Raw genomic sequence first — 12,103 nt, 5'->3', positions numbered from 1 at the left:
GGAGGCGCGCGATTGGCTGCGGCATGCTGCGTCACCAGCCGGCTTTGGGGTCTCGGCTGGGTCGCACGCCCGCCCACTTCCGGGATCTCGAAGAAGTTGAGCGTCGGGGTTGCGGTGGTGGGGCGAGCTGCCCGCGCTCCCGGGACCGAGGCGGGCCTGCAGACCGCCCGCCGCCCCCCAGGACCCGGCTGGTCGCCCCCTAAGACCGCCCGCCACCCCCAGGTCCACCTGCCGGAGCAGGCGGTGTGTTCTCTGGGCCGCAGGCGAGGAGAGGGGCCAGGTAGGGAGGTGCCTGGGTGCGCGGCTCTGCAGGGACTGGAGGAGGGGGGAGGGGAGCCGGCTTCTGGGCGCTTGGTCTCGGGCATCGAAACAGGTGTCTAGGTGGTTTCCATCTAACTGAGATGTCTGAGTACACATAAAGTTTTAACCTTCTTGGGAGAAATTGTGACTACGGCATGGTGTGGTAGCAATAACAGGTCACCGTTCTGTTCAGGCTCTTGTGTTGCCAATGACAGAAAACCTAATTCGAGGTAGCTTGTATAGTGATACTGCCATGTGAGCGCTGGCTAGGTGCCAGGCTCTGGTGTAAGTGCTGTACGTGGACCTTGGGATGGAGAAAGAAAAATTAAAAAAAAGGAGTTGTGACTGATGAAAGGCCAGGCACAGCCAGACAGAAAGGCTGAAGCAGTGTCAGTTGGACCTAGTCTCCCTCCCTTCCTCTCTGGTTCTTGCTCTTCTGAGGACGCACTGGGGAAGCCCTCCATGGGTTGACTCCAGAGGGAGAAAAGGCAGAAGCCTCTGATTCACCCTGGATGGCATTATGGAGTCTTGTGTGTAATGAGGGAATGGCATTTGTGGACTGGCTTAGTCTGGAGATGTGGGTTGTTATGGATGATATGTTCGTGTCCCCCCCCAGAATTCATACCTTGAAACCCTAATTGCCAGTGGGATGGTATTTGGAGACAGGGCCTTTGGGAGGTAATTAGGTCATGAGGGCGGAGCCCTGATGAAGAGACTAGTGCCTTCATAAGAAGAGACACAAAAGACCTCACGCCTCTTCCCCTTGTGAGGATACAGTAAGAGGGTGGCTGTCTTCAAGCCAGGAATCAGGCTGTCCCCAGATGCCATCTCTACTGGTGCCTTGATCTTGGACTTTCAGCTTCCAGAATTGTGAGCAGTATTTGTTGTTTAAGCCCCCAGTCTGTGCTATTTTTGTTGTAGCAGCCTGAGCTAAGACCCTTAGCATGAGGACTCAGCCAGACAGAGGGCGTGGTTCCTCAGAGGAAAATTAGGGTACTGTTAGCAGGAGCATGAGTGGCCACTAGTCTGCAGAAACATTAGTCTCAAAGTCGAGACCACTGGACTCTGTTCTGTGTGTGACACTTTGTAGCCATTTCTTTTCTCTGGCCTTGGTTTCTGCTTTAGAAGAAGCGTGAATTCGGAGCTCTCCAAGGTTCTTGCAGTGCTCATGGGCTGTGACAGAGTTCAGTGCCAGTTTTCTTGGATTCAGGGTCTGACCCAGTGGACTCTCTGGGGACCCATGTTCCTCCCCATCGGCCACCCCCACCCCCAGTCCTTCCAGCCTTCGCAGAGCTGACTCTTCAGTTATTGTCAGGAGGTCTGCATTTTTCTGCCCTCACCGCAACGGATTATCCTCATTCCTATTTCTGCTTTTTAATCTTAGCTTTCATTTCCTGTTTCTTTTTTTAAAAAAGTTATTTATTTTTGGCTGCATTGGGTCTTCGTTGCTGTGCGCGGGCTTTCTCTAGTTGTGGCGAGCGGGGGCTACTCTTCGTTGCGGTGCGTGGGCTTCTCGTTGCGGTGGCTTCTCTTGTTGTGGAGCATGAGCTCTAGGTGCACGGGCTTCAGTAGTTGTGGCTTGCAGGCTTTAGAGCACAGGCTCAGTAGTTGTGGCACGCGGGCTCAGTAGTTGTGGCTCACAGGCTCTAGAGCGCAGGCTCAGTAGTTGTGGCACACGGGCTGAGTTGCTCCGCGGCATGTAGGATCTTCCCAGACCAGGGCTTGAACCCGTGTCCCCTGCATTGGCAGGCGGATTCTTAACCACTGCGCCACCAGGGCAGTCCCCGTTTCCTGTTTCTTCTCCATCCTAACGCTGCCACTTCTCTCCTGGGCCAGACACAGTGGGTTCAGGTTCCAGGTCCACCACTTACTATGTGAGCCACTCACCCTCTGAGCCTGTGTCCTCCTCATCAGCAAAATGGGAATAACACCACCACCTGCCTCTCTGGGTTGGAGGGAGGATGAAGTGAGAAAGTGCGTGTGGAGCGTTTCCAGCAGTGCTTGGCGCCCGCAGAGCACTCACGCGTTCCTGGTATTATTCTTATCATCTCTGTGTAGCTGGGTTGGTGCACTTGCCATTTGCATCACTGCTTAGTGGAAGTTCCAGAAACACTTTAGAAACAACCCTGGATCCAGCACCCTCCCAAATGATTGATGGAGAGATGCTTTCAAGGTGACGGACGTTCCCGTGTATATTCTGGTATTTGGGACAGGGAGGGATGGCTGGACTGATGCCAGGATGGGCTGGCTAGACTTTCCCAGTGGTTGCCCGTCAGCCACAGGCAAGAGCTCAGGCTCTTCCCAGCAGCCTCCCCGCCGGCTCCACGTTTTGTGGTGCCTCGTCCCCCGTGAACCTATAAGCTTGAGCCTTGGCAGAGGTCCCTGTGCGGGCCCTCCCCACTCTGGCAGACCCCTAGGCTTCCCCCACGCAGCTCCCACTGTGCCAACGTCCCACCCACCTTCCTTCTTCCACTGTCCATTCTCATTCAGCCTCAAGTCTCAGATCAAAGGTCAAGTCTTACTGAACCCAAGGGAAAGCAGATCTGCATTATTGCACCCTCATACTTTGTACTTTCTCCATTCTAGCCCATCACATGTTGTATCGTAATCGTAATCCCATCTGTCTCCCTGACCACACTGTGAGATCTCCAAGGGAGTGCCTTTCTTCCTGACATTGGAGTTTCCACGGCTTTATCATTGCCTAACACACAATAGGTACTCAAGTTTTATTAAAGGAATGAATATCCCTCCCTCAGTCCCCCAGATAATGGGTAAGTCATGCACTGAAAAATGTTGGAAAAGCCCAAAAAAAGGGGTATAGATTAGCAGAACCGACCTTCACACATCTCACACACCCTGCGTCTCACCCCCACCTCCACCAGCACTGTGCGTGGCTGTCTTCACCCTCCATGATGCAGGAGGCTCTCCGCCATGTGCCAGATGGAGGTGGCCAGGTTGCTCCTAAACTCTCTGATGGCATATCTCTTTGTTAATCACTGTTTGAAGTTTCCTTTCTCTGTGGAAACTATTATTCACTCGGAGTAAACTCTTACTCACAAGTGGTACACAGTGTTTTCACTTTAATTCTGCTTAGTCATTCCTCCCTTGTAAAGCCAATCAGTCAGATGTCTGCCGTGAGCCAGGTTCCCCTAGGGTGGGACCCTGGGCAGACTGCCTTCTCCAGGTCCCTTCTCACCACTCAGTCAGTGGTGCCCAGCTCCCGGGGTGGCCCACACCGCACAGGTCCTTCCTTTACACTCTGCTAACGAAATTAATTTCAACACTTTCGTTTTTCCTTTGATACTTACGGTGCTAGATGAAGCAGCTAAAAATGTGCTGTTTCCCCGTCTCTGGCAAAGGGAAACTTGCAGAAACGGTCTGTAGAAAAATGCAACTCAGAGTTCATGTGCACGTCCAGATACACACATCCAAGTACAGGCGACGACGCCTTGAAGTGAAGAGATGATGTTTTTGTGTCTAAGAGAAAACCTACAAAACCTCTAAAAGCAAACAAAGAGTGAGCGAAACCTGGAAGCCAGTGATAGGCACTGTCCCAGCTGCCTGACCCTCACCCAGTTATGCAAAGTCATGTAAACACAGCCAAGTCAAGCGTTCATTTGACAGACATTTTAGGAGTGCTTACTATGTGGTAGGCTCCGTGCAGGCACTGTTGGGAGTTCAGATTGGTCAAGAGTGCTTTTCACCTGGAGCTGAAAAGGTCCAAGAGAGGAGAGAAATACCTTAGAAGGTAGGAAAGACTGTAACCCGTAAGGTTTTTTTTGAGTTGTGTGTATAAAGGCAATTAATTAGGGGTTAAGGAGGAGAAACTGATAAGGTCGGGGGTAAAGTACAAGGGTCAGGAGTAGACCAAAAGAAGACCCAGGGTAATGGGCTTAGCATAAGCTGTGCTCCAGGAAGCAAAATAAAACTTGTACTCATACATTCAATCCCAAGTGTTTATATACCTGTAGGTCTCTGTATTTATCTGTTATCTGCCAGAAGCGTCTTAGGATCCACCTTCCGCTCGCTTTATGTGTTACCCTGCGCTACGCCACATGACGGCTACTGGTCGACAGCAGTTTGAGGAGCTTCTAATGGCACTAAACTCGCACCGAACGTTCAAAACCAGACCACCAGGGGCTTCCCTGGTGGTGCAGTGGATAAGAATCCGCCTGCCAATGCAGGTGACACGGGTTCGAGCCCTGGTCCGCGAAGATCCCACATGCCGCGGAACAGCTGAGCCCATGTGCCACAACTACTGAGCCTGTGCTCTAGAGCCCGTGAGCCACAACTACTGAGCCCATGTGCCACAACTACTGAAGCCCACGCACCTAGAGCCCATGCTCTGCAACAAGACAAGCCTGCGCACTGCAATGAAGAGTAGCCCCTGCTCGTCGCAGCTGGAGAAAGCCCGCATGCAGCAACAAAGACCCAACACAGCCAAAAATAAATAAATAAATTTATATTAAAAAAAAAACAGTCGTCCTGTAGACCCATTCAGTGGCAGGGCTGAGACTGATGCCCAGGGCTATGTACATGAATTTTACTGTCCCTTCCATCTTGCTTTGGACCCGGGGGATGGGACAGGTGGTGAACACTGGTCACCAGTGGCAGCATTCTCACCCCCTTGCATGGTTGCTGGTCTCAGATCCCACATGAACAGAGAGCTCACCCTGCCTGGACTGGAGACCCCTTGCAGGAAGCTCCTGAGGTCCCCTCACAAGAATAAGTCCCAGCAGCAGCTCTTCAGTTACTTTCAAGCCAATAAATGTGCAGGTGCAGAGAGGAAAAACTCCAGGCTCCTGCTCTAAAGAGCTTGCTGCCTACCCGCCTAAAACACCAGCTGGATCTTACTGCTACCGTGAATGCCTTTCATGTAAATTCCCGAACTCCTCTTTCTGGTCCCCCATTGTATTTCCAAGTGTATGTTTTAGGGGTCCAGTACTCTGTGTGAAACCTCTTTTCCAATTTATGTTTTACAGGTATGGTCACGCCTCTTTCTCCCCAAGTGATAAAGCTCATCTATTAAAGGAAGCTTTAGGAATGCGAGTTTCGGGATTGTTTGACAAGCTACTTCACTGCCTGGTGTAGTTCTTTGGGCATCATGGTAAGTACTTGACAAATACTAGTGAACGGCGAGAGGTGGGGCACCAGGTCGTGGAGAGAGGGGATGAATCTGATTTAGGTATCGAGAGGCTTCCATTAGGTTACCTAAGATAAATGTCTCCTGATCCGAAGGAAGTCAAATTAAGGGAAACTTCATAAAGGAAATTCCTCCAGAAAGTGGAAAGGACCAGCAAGGGGTCAGGAGCAGCATGGGATCCCCAACCAGGGCCTCTGACCACCAGGAAGGCAGGCGAGCTTGCCCTGAACCCACACAAGGAGCCACTTTCATCCCAGGTAGAAAGGAGTCAGTTGGATAACTGTGTATGTGGGCCAGGGGTCTATGAGAGCCCAGACCCCCGTCCGCACTTGACCAAGGACGACCCTCGGGCTCAGGGTGGGAGGTCACATGGTGGGTCCAGAGGCAGCTGGGGTTCACCCTTCAGAGCCTGGCTCCTGACCCCTACACTGCTGCCTCTCTGAGCGGTTTTCTGATTTCTCTGATGGGGCGAAAGTTTGGCAGAGGCTGGAATACAGTAAAGGAACAAGGATGTGGCTCCCTCAGGGGAGAGGGAAGTGGACAGAGGGAACGTCAAGCGCAAAGGCCCGGGACCAGCAGGAAGGCCAGGTGGCGGGAGACCCGGCACAGGACACCTTGAGGGAGACGGCCTCTGGGTCTGCGGCAAAGCCACAAGCTCATAGTGAAACTCCAAAGGGAACCGTTACTATGATGTGTGCACAAAGGTAGTTGTAACTGCAGAAGATGGGGGAGAGCGGCCCCCGAGATCTCGGCCCCCCATATAGCCCCCTCCCTTGAATGGGGGCGGACCCGTGACATCCTTCTAGCTGGCAGAACACTGCAAAGAGAAAGGGATTTTGCAGGTGTAATTAAGGTGCCCAATTAGTTGTTTCTGAGTTAATCGAAATGAAGATTATCCTGGTCGAGCTTGGCTTAATTAGGGAAAAGCCCTTTGAAGAGAGACTTGGCTCTTTGAGGCTAGGAAATTTCTCTCCTGCTGGCCTTACAGAAGCAAACAGCCAGGCTGTGAACAGCCTCCGGGGACCGGGGGCAGCCTCTAGATCCCAGGGCAGCCAACAAGAAGCCAGGACCCTCAGTCGTCAGCTGCGAGGAAATGAATCCTGTAAACACCTTGCATGGGCCTGGCAGCGGATTCTCCTCACTGAGACCTCCAGGTAAGAATGCAGCCCGGTCGACCCCTTCATAGCAGCCTTGTGAGACCCTGAGCAGAAGACCAGCTAAGCTGAGCCCAGACTCCTGGCCCACGGAGACTGTGAGATAATTAACGGGCATTGTTTTCAGCTGCTAAACCTGTGGTCCTCTCTTGTGTAGCACAGAAAACTAATACATTGGGCGGCTGCTAATGTATAGGTATGCTGTCCACCCCCCGCCCTGCCCCGATTATAAAGTGATGCTGTGCATTTGTTTCTGTCTGTGTAAGTAGAAACCGGTAAATGCATGGACCAAGGGACAAAGCTAGTGGCTCCCAAAAAGCAGGAAGTGTCCACACTGGTGGTCGCTCATGAGAGCCAGGAGGGGTCTGCCCCAGCACTCACACACGGAAGCCAGGTAACGGGCAGGCTCAGCAGGGTGTTCCCAGATCCTGCACTCCCCAGGTGTCCTGAAGAGAAAACTTAACCACGAAGATTCAACCCTTCATTTCTGGGCGATGGAATTTCTAGATGGCCCTGCTAATTTTAATGCAATACTAATAAGACACACATAACTCTTTAATAATGCTAACAGATAAGTCACCAATTCATAATGACAGGACCAGGTTAGTTGATCAGAAAAACCCAAAGATGGATTACATAATCCTGTATTACCAAGCAAGACTCTACAAATGCATCGTTTTAGGGGAAACACGGGGCGGCAAGGAATTAAAACCTATGCGAAGGGTTTGAGCTTTCAAATCTGATCGATGTAGCAAATGGCATTTACTTATAAACAGCAACTTTCAACTGATGGCCTTGGGAAGAACCATCTAGATCCAGCCCTATCCAGGAATTACTCCATCTATAACCAAAATGCCTTAACGCGGCTGATTAGAGATGATATTCTTCTTCCCTGGGGCCGTCAATCCTGGAAGAATATCAAAGTAAAGATAGCTGTAACCCGAAAAAGGTATTTGAAAAAAAAATAAAGGAAATAACGAAGATGTTAGTTAAACCCATGATGTTGATATTTGGAGTAAGAAATTGGTTTTGTAGTCATCACATTAATATAAGCTTTATTTGCTGTCTGAGGTGTTTGCAATATTCGAAAGAATCAACCATGCCATACTTATAACTGCAGGTTACATTGTTTAAGAGAATTACTTTAATGTATCTGTAATCGTTGTTTAGATGTGCAAAACAAAAGAAGATGTGTAAAATTTGGTTCATTGGACATGAGAGTTACATTGAGCATTAAACAAAGTGCAGGGATGCTCCTGGGACAATTGGGAACCCCAGCAGCAAGTGAAAGGGGTCTGGGTATGGAATCCCAACTGGGGGACCTGGCCTTCCGACAAGAGGGACATATATCGATCAGACAGAGGACAGAGATCATGGGTATCTCAGAGGAGGAGCAAAGATCCCCAAGTGGAAAAAACAAATTACAGAACAAGACAGAACATGTCCCCACGTGGGGAAAAGGCAACCCTAGTCTATTACATATGCATGTACCTGACAGGAAAGATGACAAGATCCACCCCACACCATCCACCAGGATTGCTGGGTGGGGGGCAGCAGGGGGACGGTCAGGTCCCACCGAATGTCAGTGCCTGATGTGCCACCGCCCTGTGCAGGGGCCCCAGGCAGCAACCGGTGCTCAGAGGCAGTAACCACACTTGGCTGATGGCCGCTCACTTGGTGCCGCGTGCCGTGTCCTGGACCTCTCACAAAGGTCGGGTGAGTACGTGCTATTAATGCCTCATTTTACAGCAGAGGAAACTGAGTCACGAGTGGGCTCCTCCTTAGCAGGCTAAGGAGACAGAGTAGCGGACCCCAGACGGCCCGGCCTCCTGGCTCTCAGGCATGGTGTGAGGGGCGCCTGGAGAGATGGGAGGCCTGCAGGTGACAGAGGCCAGGACCCGCAGCCCTGAGATGGAAAAGCAGGCTGTGTCACCTTTAAAAGAAAGACCACACGATTACACCTCCAACAGGCTACAGGTAGGAAGACAGGAAGAGACCTGTTTTCACTAAAGGCCACTCCTCCTAAATGAAAGGGATAAGGGTTATGTAGTGGGTAGCGCCAAAGACCAAAACTTACGCTACAGCACCCAGCTCTGCTTGCTGTAAGGATGTGAACTGCAGGTAACAGCTCGGTTTGCCAACGGGTTCCTTGGGCAAGGCGGTTCGTGGTAAGCATCTGGGAACCCTCCCACACAGCACACCTGTTACCGCTTTCCACTTGCAGCAGCTGAAAGTACGGGCAGCCCAGGGAGCACAGGACATGCCCTGAACAGAGTGCACGCCTCCGGGGTCCTCCCACCAGCTCCCCGCACAGACCCCGGGTACCCGCTCCTCCTGGCGGAGGTGCACGACACCACTCCCCTTTCCTTGGGTCTTTGTCAAAACTGCAGAAGGAACTTGTCCACAGAAAGTAAAGGGAGGAACCCGTGAAAGCAGACGAATGAACAGTGGCCCCATCTGAGGGGGGCCTGGCTCCTGGAATTTCAGGGGTTATTCGTGTCAACATTCCCCACCCCTCCAGTCCCTGCTGACACTTTCTAGGGACACAGGAAAAACCCTGACGCTGGGCCTTTGTCTTTGGTGCCGGTCACATTTCGTCACCTGAGTGGCTCTCCTGCCCCTACAGACCATAAGTCATGGTTTTCATCAAGGATCCCCTGGGCAGTGCTCTTAAACGGGCTTCTCACCGAACCCTCCCAGCTCCCAGAGGTGAAATCTGGTTGGTGGCACCTCGAGCCTCTTCCTAGTGGCGGGACTCCAGGCTCAGAACCTGAGAATCTTGGATTGTGAGCCAGCATTCTGTCCCCCCAGAGACCCGGCCCTTCCTGCGATGGCCCCACCCCCGTGGCCTTCTCCATCACCCATTCATGACGGCCCCTGCCCACCTTCTGCTGGCGCGTAAGTGGACTCTTCCTGGCTCCCGCCCTCAGGCTCCCGCCCACCGGCCAGGGGCATCTCACTGAAGCCAGCCATGTCCACCGTGCAGGGAGCAGGTAGGAGCCACCGAACAGGGCTGGAGAGGGGACCCAGGGTGGGCCTGGCCAGAGGAGGGTACGGGGCAGAGGGGCCCTCACGGCAGAGGCGGCCTCTCCTTCCTGAGGACCCCTGCCCTCTGCAGTCTTCCGGGCCGCTTGTTTTACAAAGCCAGGGCCCCATGACGACATGGTTTCTTCTGCTTCCCTTTGCCGCCTACAGGAAAACTGAGGTATGTGGCAGGATAGACTAATGACCGAGAGAGCAGGAGACCAAGACTCTCCCAGGCCCCGCAGGGCCCCTTAAAAATGACTGACGAGGGGAGGCGGATGGGTGACCCACAGAGGTCCTGCCCTGACCTAAGGAAGTGATCTCTCCCCTCAGCTTGGGAGTGGTCATTTGCTTGCCCCCAACCAAAGAAGATGCCTGCTGTCACCAACTTCAGTGCTCTGGTAAATGGTAACGAGTCCACTTGGCGGCAGATTTCAAAGGGAAGTACTTGCTGTAAAGCTGAGTAACTTTCACTGATGCCCGGCGGGGGGTAGAAAATTTGAGCGGTCCATCATTTCCCCTGAATGATACTCTGTAATCACAAAACACCGAGTGAGTCCCAAAGAGCCGTCATCGTCTTAACGAATGTCTTTCCTACTACCTGGGCACTCTTGATTTTATAAAACCAGGAATGGCCTTCTGGAATGGTCCAGACCTATTTCTAGCCTGAAGCGGGGGTGGGGGTGGGGTGGGGGACACACCTCACAGTCTCTGGGCTGGAGCTCAGTCTGGAGGCAGAAGGACCTAGGTTTGAACCCTCACCTGGGCAAGTGACCCTGAGTTCCTCCATTAGACATTCATTGAGCACCTACTACGTTCCAGGCACTGGGGATGCAGAGATAAGTTACAAGGGGTTCAGTGGACCCAGCTCAGTGGGGAGGTGGCCTCTTTCCTCCAAGTTGGGGGTGATACCTGAGTATCACGGCCTTGATACGAAGTATGAGTCCCTACAGCGTCCAATGCATAGCAGGAGCGGGATACACGTTGGTTTCTCTCTTGAAGTTCCATTTAGAATTGGCGATTCTGTCATTCTGGAAGGTGATGGGGTAAAACTGCCCCCCACAGAAGAGACGTTGTTGTATTTCTGAAAGGATGGTGGGTATCTTCGTGTAAGGAAGCCTGGCTCCCAGAGGTGAAGTGACTTGTCCAAGTCACACAGGGAGTTTGTAGAACCGTCAGGATGGGGACCACATGCCGCCTCAGCATCCAAATGTGGCTGCAGTTTTCTTGGACCCCCCCCTGCCCTCAGTCAAGAAGTCCTGGAGAAGCACCCTGTTCTGTTACTCTGAATGTGGCAGATGAAAAAGGCGTTCAGTTCATCTTGCGCGTGGTTGCCATAAATGTGTGGACTTTTGTGTTTTAGCTCATCGTTAGTCCAGATACATCACTGACATCTATTGATACTGCAGTGTGTTCAGAGGTTTTGAGTACAGCTGCTTGGTAACTTATTTAGCTAGAAACTTTCTATTCAGAACTTACTCTCTGTTCTTGTGAGAATTGCTAGAAAATGTTGACTTAAGGAGATGCTTCTGTGTTTCATTGCACAAGTAAGTGTGTTCTACTGGGCAGGATTATGCAGTGAGGACCACCTCTTAGAGACTGAAGGGCGTAGTATGGATTTAAATATAGTAAAACATCCAGGCAGACCTCGGAGGTATTTTGGGTTTGGTTCCAGACCACCGCAATAAAGCGGGTCACACAATTTTTTCCTTTTCCCAGTGCATAGAAAAGTTATGTTTACAGCACACTGTAGTCTGTTAAGTGTGCAAGAGCATTAGGTCTAAAAAAAAAGTGCATACCTTAATTAAAAAATAATTTATTGATAATACTAATCCTCATCTTAGCCTTCAGTGAGTCGTAGTAGTAACATTACAGATCGCTGGTCATAGATCACCATCACAAAGATAATAATGAAAAAGCTTGAAACATTGGGACAGTTACCAAAATGTACCACGGAGACATGAAGTGAGCAAATGCTGTTGGAAAAGTGGCGCCGACAGACTTCCCGCGGGCCTTCAACTTGTAAAAAATGCAGGTCTGCAAAGTGCAGTAAAGCAAGGTGCACTAAAACGAGGTCTGCCCGTGTATTGTACTTGCGATAAGACAGACCTTGTGATTTGCATGAAATTGTCGTTTGTGTTGTGTAAAAACATCTGTGCTTAATTTCTAAAATATTTAGAAAGATTTTCCTGGTAGAACTGTAAGGCTTGCCATCAAATGGAAAACTCGGTGTTCATCTAAGATAAACATTTAGCAAATATTTGGCAAGGGCTTTCTCCAAGCCAGGCACTTGTAATCAGTTACAGCCTTGAATTTGGAAATGATATTTGCTTCCTTTTTAAAAATTTTACCTTATTTTTGCCACAATCCCAACCCCGTGAGGTGCTAGCTTCTCAGATGCACAAGCAGCCCATGTGACGGGTTATCAGCACTTCTCAAAGCCTGCCAGAAAGGGCGCAGTCCCGGTTTTGGTTTCCTTTGG

The 12,103-nt window shown here is 51.1% G+C and overlaps 2 long non-coding RNA genes across 2 annotated transcripts; one reads left to right on the top strand and one right to left on the bottom strand.

Annotated features, from left to right (window-relative positions):
- Positions 1 to 57: 57 nt before the first annotated feature.
- Positions 58 to 9,401, top strand: LOC117200962 (uncharacterized). Its single transcript, XR_004482815.2, has 4 exons — positions 58 to 280; positions 5,283 to 5,407; positions 6,432 to 6,597; positions 8,211 to 9,401. It is a non-coding gene; the product is annotated as an uncharacterized LOC117200962 (long non-coding RNA).
- Positions 2,773 to 9,318, bottom strand: LOC125961436 (uncharacterized). The gene is made up of 3 exons (XR_007472165.1): positions 9,285 to 9,318; positions 3,944 to 4,010; positions 2,773 to 3,800 (listed from the first exon to the last, which is right to left on the bottom strand). It is a non-coding gene; the product is annotated as an uncharacterized LOC125961436 (long non-coding RNA).
- Positions 9,402 to 12,103: the final 2,702 nt, after the last annotated feature.

The sequence above is a fragment of the Orcinus orca genome, chromosome 16 (assembly GCF_937001465.1).
Source record: "Orcinus orca chromosome 16, mOrcOrc1.1, whole genome shotgun sequence".
Classification (NCBI taxonomy): Eukaryota; Metazoa; Chordata; class Mammalia; order Artiodactyla; family Delphinidae; genus Orcinus; species Orcinus orca.
Note: the sequence above shows the minus strand (reverse complement) of the source record. Positions and strands in the feature narration are given on the sequence as shown.